Source organism: Phacochoerus africanus, chromosome X (assembly GCF_016906955.1).
Source record: "Phacochoerus africanus isolate WHEZ1 chromosome X, ROS_Pafr_v1, whole genome shotgun sequence".
Taxonomy (NCBI): Eukaryota; Metazoa; Chordata; class Mammalia; order Artiodactyla; family Suidae; genus Phacochoerus; species Phacochoerus africanus.
In genome coordinates, this window is record NC_062560.1 from 102,296,912 (window position 1) to 102,315,611 (window position 18,700).

General features: G+C 49.2%; 1 non-coding gene across 1 annotated transcript; it reads right to left on the minus strand.

Moving 5' to 3' along the window:
* Positions 1-10,190: 10,190 nt before the first annotated feature.
* Positions 10,191-10,262, minus strand: TRNAE-UUC (transfer RNA glutamic acid (anticodon UUC)). The gene has a single exon. It is a non-coding gene; the product is annotated as a tRNA-Glu (tRNA).
* Positions 10,263-18,700: the final 8,438 nt, after the last annotated feature.

An 18,700-nucleotide genomic window follows, 5' to 3' on the forward strand; every position in this document is an offset into this window, starting at 1 on the left:
GATCAGATCTGAGCTGCAGTTGCAACCTAAGCTGCAGCTGGGGCAATGTCAGATCCTTTAACCCACTGTGCCAGGGCCAGGGATGGATCTTGCATTCCAGCATGCTCAAGGGATGCTGCCAATCCCACTGCAGCACAGCGGGAACTCCCATACATCCTTCTAAAGTACTTTGTATGTATATCTATACGTGCACAGACACGGAGTGAACGCAAAGACATAGTGTCAAATGAAAAAACAGTCATAAGCTATTTACAGTCTGCAATGTATTCTTTTAAACCCTCATGAACTGTTATTTTAGTTCTAGACACAATTCCAGTGTGTGTGGGGAGGTGCTTGCCCACGCTAACAAGCGATTCTTGGACACCAGCAGGGTGACTGAGATATCAAGGCAATCCCGATACAATCTGATAGTGTCAGATCCCACAGGTTAAGGCTTCAGCATCACAGGACGCCCCCCACCCCAACTTCAGATGCCAATTCGCAAGTCCGGGTTACCTCTGCTTCTGACTAGGTGGCTATAAATCAGAGGTCCCCATGACCCCCTCCTCGGGTTCAATTCATCTGCTAGAGCAGCTCATGGAACTCAGAGAAACACCTCCTTACCTTTACCAGTTTTACTGAAGGATGTGATATGATAAGTATACAGATGAACATCCCAATGGAAGAGATGCACAGGGCAAGGTAGGTGGAGAGGGGGTGGAGGTTCCATGCCCCTCTTAGGTGTGTCCCTCTCTGGGCACCTCCACCTGTCCACCAATCTGGAGGCTTTCTGAAGCCCATACTTTCGGGATTTTGTGCTCCATCACATAGCCATGGCTGAACATTAATTCCATTTTCAGCCTTCCATCCTTTTCAAGAGAATGGGGTAGGTGGGGCTGGGGCTGAAAATTCCAAACTTCCGATCATGGCTTGGTCTTTCTGGTCACCACCTCCTACCTTGGAGCCACCCAGGAGCCCACCCAGAGTCGCCTCATGGGAACAAAAGACACTCCTATCACCCAGCTAATCACCAGGGTCTCAGGAGCCCTGTGTCAGGAACCAGGTTTAAAAACCAAGTATTAGGGAGTCCCTGTCGTGACTCAGTGGTTAATGATTCTGACTAGGAACCATGAGGTTGCAGGTTCGATCCCTGGCCTCACTCAGTGGGTTAAGGATCCGGCGTTGCCGTGAGCTGTGGTGTAGGTCGCAGACATGCCTCGGATCTGGCATTGCTGTGGCTGTGGTGTAGGCCGGCAGCTACAGCTCTGATTAGACCCCTAGCCTGGGAATCTCCATATGCCAAGGGTGTAGCCCTAAAAAAGACAAAAAAAAAAAAAAGCAAGTATTAGAACAAAAGATGCAGAGTTCCCGTTATGGCTCAGCAGGTTAAGAACTGCTTTCTAGCCATTAGCTCATTATATCATCTTAAGAAACATCATTCCCATAGTAAAGATGAGAAAGGTGAGGTTCAGAAAGGTTAGGTTGCTTGCCCAAAGTCACCCAGCCCCTCGGCAGCAGAAGAGAGTTTCAAACCTGCTGGACTGATAATGTATTTAGGCAGAGATGGGATTAAGATGACGGAATAGAAGGACTGGAGCTCAACTTCTCTCCTAAAAACAAAATTCACAACCAAATGCTGAGCAATCTTCAACCAAATGGACCGGAAACCTTAAAAAAGATATCCTCCAGAAGACAAAGAGGAGGCCACATCAAGAGGTAGGAGGGGTGATTTCGCAATATAAACAACCCCACACCTCCCGGGTGGGAAGCTCCACAGACTGGAAAGTAACTGGTTCACAGAGACCCACCTACAGGAGTGAGAGTTCTGAGCCCCACATCAAACTCCCACGTGCGGGGATCTGGCACTGGAAGAAAGAGCCCCCGGAGCATCTAGCATTGAAGGCCAGTGGGGCTTGTGTGCAGAAGCTCCACAGGACTGGGGGAAACAGAGACCCCATTCTTAAAAGGCGCACACAGACTTTCACGTGCACTGGGTCCCAGGGCGAAGCAAAGGCTCCATAGGAATCTGGGTCAAACCTGACTGCAGTTCTTGGAGGACATCCTGGGAAAACAGGGGTGAATGCAGCTTGTTGTGAAGGAAGGTCATTGGAAGCAAAACTCTTGGGAATATTCAGCAGCTGCCTTTCTCTGGAGGGGCCCATTTTGGGGAAATCTGGCCCCACCCATCAGTCAGCTGCTGAGAAGCCCCAGGGCAAACAACAATCCAGGTGGGGTCACAGCCCGCCCCTCAGTAAACAGGCTGCCTAAAGTCCCCTCAGGCACACAGCTGCCTCTAATCCCATCCAGAGGCTAAGCCCCACTCACCAGAGGGATAGGAATAAGCTCCACTCACCAGTGGGCAGGCATCAGCCTCTCCCATCAGGAAGCCTACATCAAAGCCCCCCATACCAACTTAAGCCACAAGGGGGGCAGACACCAGAAGTAAGAGAGGCTAAAACTCTATTGTCTTCAAAAAGGTCACCACACCAAAAACCTATAAAAATGCAAAGACAGAGAACTCTAACTCAGATGAGGGAGAAAGGAAAAACCTCAGAAAATCAGCTAAGCGATGAGGAGATTCTCAGCCTCCAGGAAAAAGACTTTAGACCGTTGATGCTGAAGATGATGCAAGACATTGGAAATCAAACCTGCTGGATTCACAGTTCTGTATTCCTAGTGCTCTCGGTAGGTTACTGCCCTGGCTCTAGTCCCATCCCGAGACCCAGATACATTCTGGTCCTTGAATTCCAGGCCACAGCCCCATGGCAGTATAATAAAGTGCACACATCCTAAGCGTGCTGCTTAATGAATTTGTGCATATTTTTACATACACCAGCGTCTACGTATCCAATTCGTGATGTAGAATTGGTGCATTTCCTGCACCCAAGAAGCCTCCGTCCCCGACCCTCCTTAGTCAATCTCCCCTCGAGGTGACTGCTTCTCTGAGCCCTCTAGCACCAGAGATAAACACATGTTCTAGCTCTTGTGAGTTTCTCTTACCTGCCACCAGAGGTCCTAATCCAGTGTGTCTCAACAGGTAAGTTGCCCCCCCCCCGTTCTTGGCTTTCGAAATCGAGCATTTTCTTTTTAATAAAACAGAAGAGAATACAGAGTTTCCTGGTGGCCTAGCAGCTAAGCATCCAGCGTGGTCATCGCAGTGGCTTGGATCGCAGCTGTGGCTCGGGTTCGATCCCTGGCCCAGGAACGTCCAAAAGCTGTGGGCATGGCCAATAAATAAAAGAGACTGGATGATATCAGAGTACATCATAGGTAGTAAGGGTATTATTTTGAAACGTCATGAGTCTGCGTGTATGAGATGTCAGCAATGTCAAATTCTAAAGATTCTGGCAGGAGGCAGACTGGTGTGGGTGGAGGCAGAATTGAGAGGGGAGAAAACGGACAAGCTGAGAAGTGCAGGTGTGATGGGGAGAGGGAGACGCATCACTGGCTGGAGAGGGGTGTACTGGGGTTGAGGCAGGGATCACATGTTTTGTTTTTCATAAGCATCTTGAGCAAGCTTTGGCGCAAGCTGGTTGAAAGGAGCCTAGGATGGTGGAAAGAGCTTGGGCTTGACCTCAGTTTTGGGGTTTTTTTTCCCTTTTAAGGCCGCACCCGTGGCATATGAAGGTCCCCAAACTAGGGGTCAAATTGGAGCTATAGCTGCTGGTCTACACCATAGCCACAGCAACGCAGGATCCAAGCCTAGTCTGCGACCTACACCACAGCTCACGGCAAAGCCGGATCCTTAACTCACTGAGCGAGACTGAGGATTGAACCCTCGACCTCATGGTTCCTAGTCGGACTGGTTTTCGCTGCGCCACAATGGGAACCCCTTGATCTCAGTTTAAATCCCATCTCTGTCAGATGACGTGAAGTTTCAAGCTCAGGCTTGGGAGCTACACTGGCTGAGCTCTAGCCACAGCTCCACACTTAGACTCCACAGTGTGGTCTTTGGGCCAGTTACTTGATGTGCCTCAGTTTCCCTTTCCCACAAGTGGGCATAACCATAGCCCCCACTCCAGAAGGTTGCTGCAAGAAGTGAGACAATACATGAACTGAGAACAGAGTGTCAGGCACATAATTAGAGCTTGCTTCGAATTAGCTGCTATTATTATTGCTGGCTATTTGGCCTTGGCCACGTTATTTAACCTCTTATCTGTCATTCAACCTCTCATTTAACTTCTCATCATTCCTCACTTGATTGCTCTAAGGATTCAAAGTGCTGGACACGTAATAGGTATTCAATAACAGTTCTCTTGGTGCTTTAAATGGTTATAATAATATTGAACATATGAACACTTGCTTTATGCCAGGCATTTTACCTAGTACCTTAATTATCCCACTTAATTATTGAGACAACCATATGAAGAAGGTGTGATATTGAGAAGCAAGTAACGCTAGTTTAAGGATGAGGAACCTGAAAGTGAAATAGATTGTGACTGGCCCAATGGCATATTCTAAGTGGCTCAGCTGAGATGTAAACTCTTTTCAAATATTGATGCTGGAGTGGGTGAAGGCCAGTTGTTGGTTAATTCAGTGACTGATCCTTTACTGCAATTTGGCTAAATATTGATTCTCCTCACTGGCGGGGTGTGAGGGGCTTTCACTCATTTCTCTAAGAAGAAGAACATTTTGCTGCCCCCTAGTGGCCCACCAAATTCTTACCTCCACCTTCCACTTCATTTTAAAAAACCAAAACAAATTCACCGTCTTTTTTATTCTAATAATTTCCCTCTAGGAAAGGTGTTATCTTAGGAGAGACAAGGAAAATAGATGATTAGGGGTGACTTTTGTTATTGGCTTTTTGCCTGTTTTTTTAATATAGGAGAAAATATGAGTGTCTCTTACACCACCCAGCGTGATGTGCCTTCAATATTTTTCCCCCAAGAGAAATGCAACACAGCAACTGACCCTGCTGCAGGGGAGCATTCTGACAGTTGGTTCATGCTGCAGATCCCCCCACTGCTGGATTTCTCCAAGTAGGGTCCCAGTTTCCATCCCTACAGAAATGTCTTCTCCCTCCATCCGCTGCCTCAGCTCCAGGGAAAGCTGACACTGGTCTCCTGTGGGCACATTGGGAGGTCCTGCTTGCACGTAGGGACAGCATAGGGAGCCTAGGCAGAGCCATGCCTCCCAGCGTGTCTGATGTGGGCACCCAACTGTCAGCTACTCACTGAATTAAGAGGGTGGGCCGGTGCCTGCTACAATATGAAGATCCGTGGTGTGAAATGGAAGGTGCAGCGCCATTCCATTCATGTATTTATTTTATATACGCACTTATAGGTGTATATTCTCCTTCATATACATGCATGCACATATGTTGATGCCTACATACCTGCCACAGGAATTTATGTCCAAATATTGACGACGTTTAGCATCTGGGAGGTAGGTAGGATTGTGGATGAATTTTCTCTGCACTTAACCTATATCTTCTTTTTCTTTTTTTAGGGCCACACCTGCAGCATATGGAGGTTCCCAGGCTAGGGGTCCAATCGGAGCTGCAGCTGCCAGCCTGCGCCACAGTCACAGCAACGCCAGATCTGAGCCGTGTCTACAACCTACACCACAGCTCATGGCAACACCAGATTCTTAACCCACTGGGTAAGACCAGGGATAGAACCCGCAATCTCATGGTTCCTAGTTGGATTCATTTCTGCTGAACCACAAGGGGAACTCCTTAACCTCTATCTTCTAAATATTTCCTAGTAAATATATATTAGATCCGTAAGCCCCAATTCTTGGTCACTCTCCCCCGAAAATAAACCTGCATAGCCATAGGTCCTGCATGCAACAGATTTCAAGAATTCAGTCTCATTGTCTCTAAAATGACTGCTCAAACCTGTCAGATGGGAGGTCCTAATTGGCAGGGTGGAAAATAAGTCACTGTGGCAGAGAGATTAGCACCTGTTTCTAGAAAGTTTGGATCAGGGGCAGGGTGTCAGGATTAGTCTGGAGGACAGGGCTCCCTGGCACCCTGAGGACAGGTACCGGGAAAGAAAGGGTTCCCTCTGATCCTCCTCTTGACTCCCTTCTTCCCTCGTCGGCCAGTTCATTTATCCATTCAGCCAGCAAATCTTCACCAAAGACCTACTTACGTACTTAAAAATATACTCACAGCCGTGCAGGCGCTGGACTAGCGTCTGGGGATACAGGGATGAGAAGCACGGTGCCTGCCCTCAGAAAGCTCACCACTTACTGGAGGAGACAGACAGACAAGTCGCATGACCCTCAGCCACTGATTGAGGCAGGTCCAGGATGCTGCGGAGTCAGGGAGGAACAACTGGCTCACTCTGCCTGGGGGCAAGGGAGCTTCACAAAGCTGGTGACAGCGGGGCTGGGTCTTAAGGGATGGGGAAGAGTTTCCCAGGAGGACTGGGAGCAAGAAGCACCTTCCAAGTATATGCAATGAGATGTGATGGGGCGCTGTGGGGTTTTAAGCTAGGAGGGCAACGGGATCGGTTGACCTACTCTTGGACTCAATATATGTGTGCCATGCACTGCACTAGGTGGTGGGGTGATGGCGGGGAATAAACCAAAGCCTATAGAGCTTACATGTTAGTTGGAGAGACTGACACAGAGCCAAGCGATACAAATAAAGCAAAGGATGGGACTAGAGAGATGAGACAAGCGACCAAGTGACATTTGCACAAGACAGGATGAAGTGAGGAAGCGAGGCTGGTGAATGAATGGGGAAAGATTCATCCAGGCAGAGGGAACTGCAGCTGCAAAGGCCCCAAGGTGCAAGTGTGCTAGACTTGATCAAGGAACAAGCAGGTGGGGCGGGGGAGGGCTGGAGCAACATAAGGGTAGGTGGGTGGGTGACGTAGAGGAGGACCCAATCCCTAGGGCCTTGTGAGCCACGCACAGCCAGGGGTGGAGCTCTCCCTCTGAGCAGGGTGGGGTGCCTTTGCTGAGACCCCGTGCTGGGGTGTGAGGGTAAACTGAGGCATTAGGATGATGCAAAGGTCTTCACCCAAAAACCTGGAGGAATGGAGATGCCGTGAAGTGACAGGGAGGAAACTTAGGGGATGATTAGGAGGCCCCCAACTTGGACGTGCTGAGTTTGAGAGGCCTATTAGACCTCGAAGGGGGGCGGTCGAGCAGGCAGCTGGATCGTCTGCCTGGAACCCAGAGGAGGGTTCAGAGCAGCAGGTGTCTAGTGAGAGCAAAGGAAAACCAGGCGATGGAATTCCTGCTGTGGCTCAGTGGTAACGAACCCAACTAATATCCATGAGGACGCAGGTTTGATCCTTGGCCTCACTCGGTGTGTTAAGGATCTGGCGTTGCCATGAGCTGTGGTGTAGGCCACAGATGTGGCTTGGATCCCGAGTTGTTGTGGCTGTGGCATAGGCCAGCAGCTGCAGCTCTGATTCAACCCCTAGGCTGAGAACTGCCATAGGCCGTGGGTGTGGCCCTAAAAAGCCAAAAAAAAAAAAAAGAAAAGAAAACAAAACAAAAACAAAAGAGAGAGGGAGACAATGGGAGGTGAGGAAGTAGAGGCTGCCAGAAAAGACCGCTGGAATTCCAGAGTCTTGCTACAAAAGAGGGTACAAAAATGGACTGGTGGGTAGACAGGGATATTTCTTAAAGAGAAGAGACATGACAGCATGCTCGAATGTGGGTGGCAATGCTCCACTGGGTGGGAGGAAGGGGTTAAAGATGCAGGAACAAGAGGGGACATGTGCTTGAGCAAAGTCCTTGAGTACTGCAAAGGAGAATCAATGGCAAATTTGATCTGTACACACACACGCACAAATCAGCATTTTGTGTCTTCATTGAAACACGGCACTCACACCACACACACACGCAGAGCAGTGGCAGCTCTAGGCACCCATGAACTTGCCAAGGACCTTCACATCCCGAGCTCATCCAATCCTCTCTAAAGGCCTGCCGGGTAGTGAAGTCATTCCTTTCATGTCCATTTTTGAGATGGGAAAAGAGAGTCCCTGAGAGGCTAAGTGATGGCCCAAGGTCCGCAGCCAGTGTCCAGTGGACTTAGGGTTCCAATCACAATCAGGTCTTTCCCTGTCTCCTTGGCTGCCCATTTTAGCCAGTTTTCAAGGGGCGGGGGAAGCAGATTCCTGAGGTATGTCCCCTCGTGAGTGTGGAAACCAGTGTCTGTGTGTGTGTGTGTGTGTGTGTGTGTGTGTGTGTGTGTGTGTAGGGGGGCTGCCTTGTTCACCACACTGATCCAGGCCAGCCCTTGGCAGGACTCCCTCCCCAGAGTCAGCTTCAGAGTGGCCGGCTGGCAGCTGGCGAGGTTCCTGGACAGCACCCTCTTGAAGCCAAGAGCCCCTTGAAAGGCACTGCAGTGGCACGGGGTGCAACAAGCTCAGGCCCTGTGCTTCTGCCCCAGAGAAGATGATGGTGCTGGAGGAGACAGAAGCCACAGGCAGAGCCTTCCTTGAGAAGCGCTGGACTCCTCTGTGTGACAAAGAGGGGAGACGGAACAGTGCCCGGGGCAGTGGCTGTCCCGTTGAGGCTGTTTCAGGATGACAGTTTGAAGGCGCTGGTTGAAGGAGGGAAGTGACAAGCTGAGCTGCGTGGCAGGAGTGGGTGGGAGGCAATCTAGGCTCTGCAGAAAATCGCACAGGAACCCTCCTTCGTGACAGTGAACGAAGCAGAGAAATGTCACTTGCAGGCCTGGAAATGGCCAGGAGGCATCATAATGATTCCTGCTGCAGCCTCCTCCTCAGCTGGGAGCTGGGGCTGCAGGGCGAGGTGGTCAGGCTTGTCAACAACTTGGTGACAAATAGACATAGCTTTCGATGCCTAGTTACCAGAGTCAGGACCAAGAGCCCTGAAGTCCCCTTCCCGGAGGAGCTGAGTGGCCCAGATGCTGGAAAGGGGCCCAGAGGATGGGCATCCGTCCCAGCCAATCAGGCAGGAGCCGAAGGCCGTGGGGAGGCTGAGTGGCTCTGTTTGCAGGAGGGGAGGGCCAGATACTGCTCTCTGAATGACAGCTGAAGACAACAAGCTCCGAGGGGAGGACAGAGGAGCGCAGGGCTGGCCAGGGAGCTCACAGCCCATTCAAGATCATAAAGCAGAGCTCCTGCTGTGGCTCAGCTCAGTGGCAACAAACCCGACTAGGATCCATAAGGATGCGGGTTCGATCCCCGGCCTTGCTCAGTGGGTTAAGGATCGGCATTGCCATGAGCTGTGGTGTAGGATGCAGACGCGGCTTGGATCCCACATTGCTGTGGCTCTGGTGTAGGTTGGCGGCTACAGCTCCAGTTCGACCCCTAGCCTGGGAATCTCCATATGCCACAGGTACAGCCCTAAAAAAATTTTAAAGAAAGGAAGGAAGGAAGGAAGGAAGAAAGAAAGAAGAAAAGGGGAAGGAGAGAAGTGGGGCAATAGCTAGAGGAAAGCTTTTTTCTTTTTCTCCAATTGGAGGTCGAACAGCATGTTTGCGTGGTAATAGAAAAGATCCAGCAGAGAAGGAAAAAACGACACAGGAGGGAGGGAGCAACCAGGCAAGTGAGCAGGAGTGGCGCGGCACGCAGAAGCTGAGCCTGCAGGATTCTGCAGAAACTCAGTGTAGAATCTTCACCCCAGCAAGATAACTGTAAATGGAGTTTGTCATGTAATTCTCTTTTTTATGTGTGTTTGAATTTTTTTTTTGGTCTTTTTGTCTTTTTAGGGTCGCACCCATGGCATATGGAGGTTCCCAGGCTAGGGGTCCAATCGGAGCTACAGCTGCCAGCCTATGCCAGAGCCACAGCAACACCAGATCCAAGCCGCATATGTGACCTACACCACAGCTCACGGCAATGCTGGATCCTTAATCTGCTGAGCAAGGCCAAGGATCGAACCCACGTCCTCATGGATACTAGCCAGGTTCGCTAACCGCTGAGCCATGACAGGAACTCCTGTTTGAAATTTTTTAAACAAAATGTTCAATAAAATGAAGTCACAGAAAGTCAAAATCATGTGGAAGCTGAATTTGCAAGGAGAAATGAAGTGTAAGAAATTAATAGAGAAAAGAGGATTTGGCAGAGAGAGGAAAATCAGTTAGTCTCTCAAGATTTATAGTTTCAGTCCTTGTAGTATTACAATTCTTCTGTTTTCCTCAAGGTAAGTTAGTGATTTTTTAGTTAAGTCATCCTGATTACACTATTATTTCTTCTTCTTTCTTTTTTTCTTTTTTCTTTCTTTTTTTTTTTTTTTTTTTTGGCTGCAGCATGCAGTGGCTTGATGTGGGATCTCAGTTCCCAGACCAGGGATTGAACCTGGGTCACAGCAGTGAAAGTGCCAAGTCCTAACCACTAGACCACCAGGGATCTCCTTAAACTATTATTTCAAAAGGAAAAAAAAGAATCTTCACACTGTAAACCAACTATAATGGAAAAAAATAAAATCGCTTAAAAAATACAAATAAAAGAATCTTCAACCCTAAGGATTGGAAAACACCTGAGATGCAATATATTCCAACTTTCTTCCCTATGCAGGAATTCCTCCTTGAAACCTCCCAGAAAATTCTGGTCCAGCCCTTGCTTGAACATCTGCAGTGATGGTGCACTGAATACTTGCCAAAACAGTCTTTTGCATTTTACGACCCCTATTGCGGGGGTCTTGGTAATTGTACTGTGCCAAAATCAGCCTCTCTGTCCATTTCACCCACGGAACGGGGCTCTCTGCTCAGGGACCACAGAGACGCACAGGAATACCAGTTGCTAAGCATTTTGCACATTCCAAGCACTTGTTTATTTTATTTACTTTTTTTTTATGGCCGCAGCAGCACAACATGGAAGTTCCCAGGCGAGGGGCGAATCAGAGCTGCAGCTGCCAGCCCACACCAACAGCCACAGCAACATCAGATCCGAGCCTCGTCTGAAATCTACACCACAGCTCACGGCAATGCCAGATCCTCAACCCACTGAGCAGGGCCAGGGATCGAACTCGTGTCCTCATGGATACTGGTCAGGTTCTTAACTCACTGAGCTACAACGGGAACTCCAAAGCACTCATTTATAGAGCCCCCTCTCACTGGATGCTCACGGCAAAGTGGGGAAAGTATTATCTTCCAAGCCACTGCACCAATGACCAAACTGAGGTTCAAGGAAATTCAAGGAACAAAGAGAGCAGGCCTAGTAATTTGCACAGCCATGAATTCAGCTGAGGGTTCCTGAATCCATCGCCCACACTTCCCAGCCCTCCATTCTGCCTTAAGTCCCCTCCTTCTCTCCCACGGACCAGCCCCTTCAGTGTTTTAAAGGCAGCTGTCATGTTCCCTGGGAGCCTTCTACTCCTCCAGCTAAACATTCCCAACTCTTTCAATGATTTCTTATCTGGAGTCCCACGCCTATAGATGGGCTCCAAAAACCAAGCACACTCTTCTGGGTGGGGTCTGGTCCGTCCTGGTGCCAAGCAAGTTTCTTGTGCCCCCGCCCACACTGCTCTGGCCGCTGTCCTGCCATCCCTGCAGCCTGGAATCCAACTCCTGTCTTGGAAAAGAAGCCTCATCAATCTGTTGTCTTACTCATTTTTCACTCATCTGTATGAATAACTTACATGTGTGTTTTTGGTCTCTTTTGTTCCTTTACATACTCCGCAGTCCCCCGGGGGTGCCTGACAAACCAGTGTTGGATGAGCACAGAAAGATAGGCGCGAGGCAGCCTCAATGTTTCATGATGCTTTGAAATGTGTGGAGAAATACGAAACCTACCCGACTTGCTGGATTAGGCACGTGGGCCCCCTCCGTCTTTGAAAGGAGTGCGTCCTCCCTCTGGCTCTCAATGAATGAAAACCATGTCGGGTTATTGCCTCCTTGTGGATTTCCAGCAGCTCTGAGCGTCTGGCAGACAAGAAACAAATCAAGTGACTATTCTTCCCAGCCTGATCTTGCCAAACGGGCTGCCAAGGGACCCTAGGAACAGAACTCCTGATGATGCCAGCTGGCCAACTGGAAAGGCTAGCCAAAGTGGGCTAGTCTTGTGCCTTCAGGGAGCAGCGAAACTTCCAAAAGAATGGGAACCACTCCAGGATAGCTATTACCGAGCTGTAGGCTTCGGGGTCCTAGAGCCCCCAGCAGGCAGTTGGCCCTGATCCCTCAACTGTCCTGGCGGGACTGGGCAGGGTTGTTTTTCTTTCAGGGACTGGCAACCCATGGCATGGGTGCCAAAGATGGCAGGCAAATCCATTAGCAATGGCACTGGGATCAGCCGTGATCCTCAATCCTCCTTTTCCCTGCTGTTTGTGGGCGATCCTAACCACTCACTGGAAGAGCTGACCCAGGGACAATGTCTTCTCTTGAAAGCACGTGCCCAGCTTGAGGTCCTCCTTGCCCTTCTACCAACCTGGACCAAACCCCCAGCACATCAGACAAAGGGATCATGGTCTTAGCAGACCAGTCGTGACTCCCTACACTTGCCCTAATCATAGGCGAAAACGGACAGAGAGGGTATCCTACTGAACGAAATAAGTCAGGGAAAGACAAATGCTGAACGATATCACTTGTATGTGGAATCTAAAAAATGTGACAAATTAGTGAATATAACAGAAAGAAGCAGACTCACAGATATAGGGAACAAACTAGTGGTTCTCGGTGGGGGGAGGGGAAGACAAGGGTAGGAGATTAAGAGGTACAAAATAAATAAACTACAAGGATGTACTGTACAGCACAGGGATATAGCCACCATCTTATAATAACTGTAAAAGGAGTACAACCTTTAAAAATTGTGATCAGGGAGTTCCCATCATAGCTCAGTGGTAACGAACCCGACTAGTATCCATGAGGACGTGGGTTCGATCCCTGGCCTCACTCAGTGGGTTAAGGATCCAGCATTGCCGTGAGCTGTGGTGTAGATCGCAGACAAGGCTCAGATCTGGCAGTTGCTGTGGCTGTGGCATAGGCTGGCAGCTACAGCTCCGATTGGATCCCTAGCCTGGGAACCTCCACATACTGCGGGTGTGGCCCTAAAAAGACAAAATATAATAATCGTGAATCAGGAGCTTCCGCTGTGGCGGAATGGGAACGGCAGCGTCTTGGGAGGGCTGGAACGGGGGTTCGATCCATGACTCGGCACAGTGGGTTAGGGATCCAGCGTTGCCACAGCTGTCACTTGGATCAAGACTGCAGCCCGGATCTGATCCCTGGCCCGGGAGCTCCATATGCCATGGGGTGGCCAAAAGTGGAAAAAGAAAATTGTAATCAGGCGTTCCCGCTGTGGCGTAATGGGATTGGCAGTGTCTCTGCAGCACCAGAGCACAGGTTCAATCCCTGGTGGCACAGTGGGTTAAAGGATCCAGCATTACTACAGCTGTGGCAAAGGTCACAACTGCTGCTGGTATCTGACCCCTGGCCCAGGAACTCCATATGCCTCGGGACAGCCAAAAAAAGAAAATGTTGTGAATCACTACATTGTAAATCTGAAACTTATGTAATATTGTATATCAACTATATCACAATTTAAAAAATAAATGTAAAAAAGGAGTTCCCTGGTGGCCTAGTGGTTAAGGATCCTGCATAGTCACTGTCGTGGCTCAGGTCACTGCTATGGCTCACGTTCGACCCCTGGCCCAGGAACTTCCATATGCTGAGAGCTCAGACAAAAGAAACAAAAGAAGAAGAAAACAGATAGAGTAGGATTTCCCAAAAGCCACAGAATACACAGATGACAATGACAGACTCGGGGCCAGTAAAGGTACAGGCCCTATTTTTTTTTTTAAAGGACCGCAGCTACAGCATATGGAAGTTTCCAGGCTAGGGGGCGAACTGGAGCTGCAGCTGCCTACACCACAGCCACAGCAACGCCAGCTCTGAGCCGCGTCCGCGACCTACACCACAGCTCACGGCAACGCCGGATCCTTAACCCACTGAGCGAGGCCAGGGATTGAACCCATGTCCTCATGGATACTAGTTGGGCTCTTAAACTCTTGAGCCATAATGGAAACTCCCAGGCCCTATTTCTTGATCTCTAACAAGAATGAATGACAAAGGGTACAATACAAAACACTACCAAAAAGGCTCCAAGTTGAAATCTCACCAGTTTCTGGCCATTTGAGTGGGAACAATGCTTGAGTGAACTCAGCCTGTCCAAGGGCCATTGAAACATTGAGGCCACGGCTTGGGTCCTTAGAAAGATGCCACAAACCCAAGCAGAGGAATCATTTACCTCATGCAAGAGGCAGTTACGGCCTCACAGAGGAGCTGCCCTGAAACTTAGGGTTCAGATGGCAGAGTTGGGTGTGCCTCTAAGGAAGTCTCCAAGGCCAGATTTTCTTCCCCTATCAGGCTCCGTATGTCTGCAATCTCCACCATTAGAGCCACTCCTTCAGGTTAAGGCACTGAAGGCCCAGATCACAAGGCGCATATTTCAGAGTATAGACTTTTGGCTGAACATCTGCCCCTTGAGCCATACCGCGTGGGTTTGAATTCCAGCTCCCCAACATGGTAGCTGTGCCATCTTGGGCAAGTCACTTACTCTCTTAACTTCTCTGTGCCTCAATTTCCTCATCTGTAAAATGCGGGTAATAACAGAATCTGCTCATAAGGTTAGCTTGAGGATTCGATGAGTTAATACATGTAAACTTGGAGTAGTGGCTGGCACATAGGAAGTACTCATGACACATTAACTGCTATCATTATGATGGGGTCACATTGCAGAGGTTCCCAGACTCTGCTCCTCCCACCTCCGTGACTTGAGCCATTTTCTTTTTTGTTTTTTTCTTTTTCTTTTCTTTTTGGCCACACCTGCAGCATGTAGAATTTCCTGGGCGTAGGATATAACCCACACCACAGCAGTGACCCTAGCCACAGCAGTGACAACACCAGATCCTTAACCCATTGAGCCAACAGGAAACTCCCTGGAGCCACTTTCTGAGGATCAATCAACCTTCTAGCTACAGACTCAGCCCTGCCCCAGGCTCTAGCCTAGAAGGGTGTCAGCAGCTCCAACCCAACACCCTGTGACTCTGCCAGGGGTCACCCTCACTATTGGGTCAGCCCTGACTTCAGACCTCAGTTCTGATAACTGGGCAGCCACCTTACTCCTGAGGCCTAGCCTCCCTCCCGCCATGCCTCAGTTCTGGTTGCTAAATCCTTACCTTTTCTCCTGTGCTTCCTTTGGGGACTTTTAACCTAGAAGAGAAATTGAGACATAAGTCATATGAGAACCACTCCAGATACTACATGATGAAGTGTTGGGTTGGGTGTGATAGATGACAGTGATTCTGTGAAGGGCCATTAGGATTAGAGTAGTCAAGCAGAGCTGCCTGGAAGAAGCAGAGCTGGGATAGGTAGCATTTGCCCTGGGCAGAAGGTGGAAGGGAAAAAACTGGAGTCTGGTCACCTGCCTGGACCTTTAGCTTAGTCCCCTGAAGCTCACTTTGTAATCTCATTCCAGTTCCCAGGGCCTCACTGCCTGTCCTGTCCCACCCACAGCAGTTAACTGAGGCATGGCCTGCATCTGGAGAGATGGCAATGCCTACCAAATCTGAGGACAGCAGTGGCATCTCTGGATCAGAGGATGGCATACTGATGCCCTCTGTTGATGGACAGTCCTTGGAGAACTACAGAGGGAGCCCTTGAAATAAAAAGGAAGCAGGATCTGCCTAGCCAGCATCATTAGCATTTTTTTGTCTTTTTGCCTTTTCTAGGGCCGCTCCCGCAGCATATGGTGGTTCCCAGGCTAAGGGTTGAATCGGAGCTGTAGCCGCCGACCTGCTCCAGAACCACAGTAACACGGGAACCAAATCAAGTCTGCCACAGCTCATGGCAATGCTAGATCCTTAACCCACTGAGCCAGGACAGGGATCGAACCTGTAACCTCAAGGTTCGTAGTCAGATCCGTTAACCACTGAGCCACAATGGCATTAGCATTTAAAGCTTAACCGCCTCATTCTTTTCAGAGGCTTCCCAAGAGGAAAAGATCAGGCTTTTTTTTTTTTTGTCTTTTTAGGGCCACCCTCGCAGCATATGGAAGTTCTCAGGCTAGGGGTCTAATCGGAGCTGTAGCCACCGGCCTACACCACAGCCACAGCAACGCGGGATCCGAGCCGTGTCTGTGACCTACACCACAGCTCACGGCAACGCCGGATCCTTAACCCACTGAGCAAGGCCAGGGATCGAACCCGCAACCTCATGGTTCCTAGTCGGATTCATTAACTACTGAGCCACAACGGCAACTCCCCAGATCAGGCCTTTATTGTTGTTCAGAAACCTTCAGCATCAGGTTCAAGTGGGGGTGAACCAAGACTTTCCCACAATCCCTTGGGAACCGTTTGCAGGCAGCTCACCCCCCCACCTCTGGCTCAGAATTGAACACTCCTGCTCTCAAAATGACAGATCATGGACATGGATAGTGGGCAGGATTTGTCTATACCAGTGCTTCTCAAACTATCTGTGGTGAAAGATAGATTATTATTTTTTAAATTTCCAATCTGTCATGAACAGATACTTTTGTACAGTCTTTAAACATGAATCATATGTTTGGATGCTGTAGCAATATCAAACTTGGGTAAATGTTTCCAAACTCTCAGCATCTTATCTGGTTGGCCTGGCATCTGTCCACACACCACACTGTTCTTGGCCTCTCTGGACTCCATCCACTTGGTGAGGAGATGCTGGCTGCATGGATGTGGACTCCCTGAGGAAAGCTGGCTCTGTGAGATGCTGCCTTTCCCTATCCAAAGCAACACCAGAGGAGTTCCCTGGTGGCCTAGCAGTTAAGGATCTGGCATTGTCACTGCTGCGGCACGGGTATGATCCCTGCCAGGGAACTTGTGCATGCAATGGGCATGACCAAAAAAGGAAAAAAAAAAAAAAAAAAGCAGTGAGGGAAGGGAGAACAGACTGGTAGAAGATCTGCCACTTGCCAACAGCCCCCTGTGACCTTGGACAAGTTACCTAAACTCTCTGAGCCTCAGTTTCTGCATCTGAAAAATGAGGATCACGTCTAACAGTATCTTTCTCGCTGCTGTGAGAATTCCATGAGCTCTAATACGTGGACAGCCCTTGGCACAGTGCCTGGTACATGGCTAACTCCTGCTGCACACTTACTGAAATGATGCTGTCTACGAGGCAGATGGACTAGAGGCAACACTGTGTGTTGTTTAAGAGACCAGGTTCAGGATTCATTCCTTTTTTTTTTTTTTTTAGGTCCCCACCTCTGGCATATGGAGGTTCCCAGGCCAGGGGTCGAATCAGAGCTACATCTGCCAGCCTACACCACAGCCACAGCAACGCTGGATCCAAGCCACGTCTGCAACCTACACCACAGCTTGCAGCAATGCAGGATCCATAACCCACTGAGCGGGGTCAGAGATCAAACCTGCATTCTCATGGATACTAGTCAGGTTCATTAACCACTGAGCCACGACAGGAACTACTATCATTCCATTTTTGGTTTGGAGTTCGGGCATGGCCAGCGACTCCTTTTTGTCATCTGTAAAATGGGCAGACCACTCAGAGGCACCTTACTTTCCACACAGCAAGTACCTGATGACTGGTGATTAGGGTCCAATTTGGCCAGTATCCTCTTTCTAATCCTGACCGCTACTCTGCCATAGACCAGAGGGACACGTGCCCCCAGCTGGGAGAATAAGGTCAGCAGTCTCCCTCCCGCTTTCAGTGTCTGAAACTGGAAACTATGTGTCACCGAATCAGCCAGAATCTTCTGCTTGTAATAGAGGGAGCATGGGCATTGGGGTGAAACAGACCTGTTTGAATTTTGGCCCCATCACATACTCACTGTGCATCTTTGAGATAGTTTCTTCACCTGCCAGGACCTCCAATGTCTCATTGTAAAATGGAACGAAGGCAGGAGTTCCCGTTGTGGCTCAGTGGTTAACGAATCTGACTAGGAGCCATGAGGTTGCGGGTTCGATCCCTGGCCTTGCTCAGTGGGTTAAGGATCTGGCGTTGCCGTGAGCTGTGGTATAGGTTGCAGACACGGCTCGGATCCCGCGTTGCTGTGGCTCTGGCGTAGGCCGGAGTCTACACCTCTGATTAGACCCCTAGCCTGGGAACCTCCATATGCCATGGGAAGCAGCCCTAAAAAAGGCAAAAAGACAAAAAAAAAAAAAGAGGAATGAATGCAAAACCAGTTGTCTCTAAAGTGAAGTGTACAAAATGATTCACTGAGGTGTAGGAAGAAAATATTAGAACCTCTAGGAGTTCCTGCCATGATGCAATGGGTTAAGAATCCAACTGCAGCATTTCAGGTCACTGTGGAGGCCTGGCCCAGCAAATCCCCAGCCCAGCACAGTAGGTTAAAGGATCCAGCATTGCCATAGCTGTGGCATAGGCCGAAGCTGTGGAGTAGGTTGCAGCTGTGGCTTGGATTCAATTCCTGGCCCGGGAACTTCCATATGCTGCGGGTGCTGCTGTAAGCACTATACACACACACACACACACACACACACACACACATGAACTTCTATTGAAATTTATTTTATAAAAGAAGATTTAAAAAATTAAACTGTAATGTATCCAAGACGTGGAGTGATGATGCTGGCACCCTAATTTGGTCTATTTATAAGATGATCAGGGATCCGTATCCTGAAGGAGGAATGGGAATTTCACAGGACAGAAGGGTTGAAGGTGGCGCCCGATCTCTTTCATTTTATTTTTAGCCTATTGCAAAGTACTGCAATGTCTTTCAGGTTGTGAATTTACAGATTTCATCATCTGGTTTTAACTAAATCAATCCTCCCCAAATGGAAAAGTGGCTTGAAAAGATTCCTACAAATAAACCACAGCTTCAATGAAGATAATATG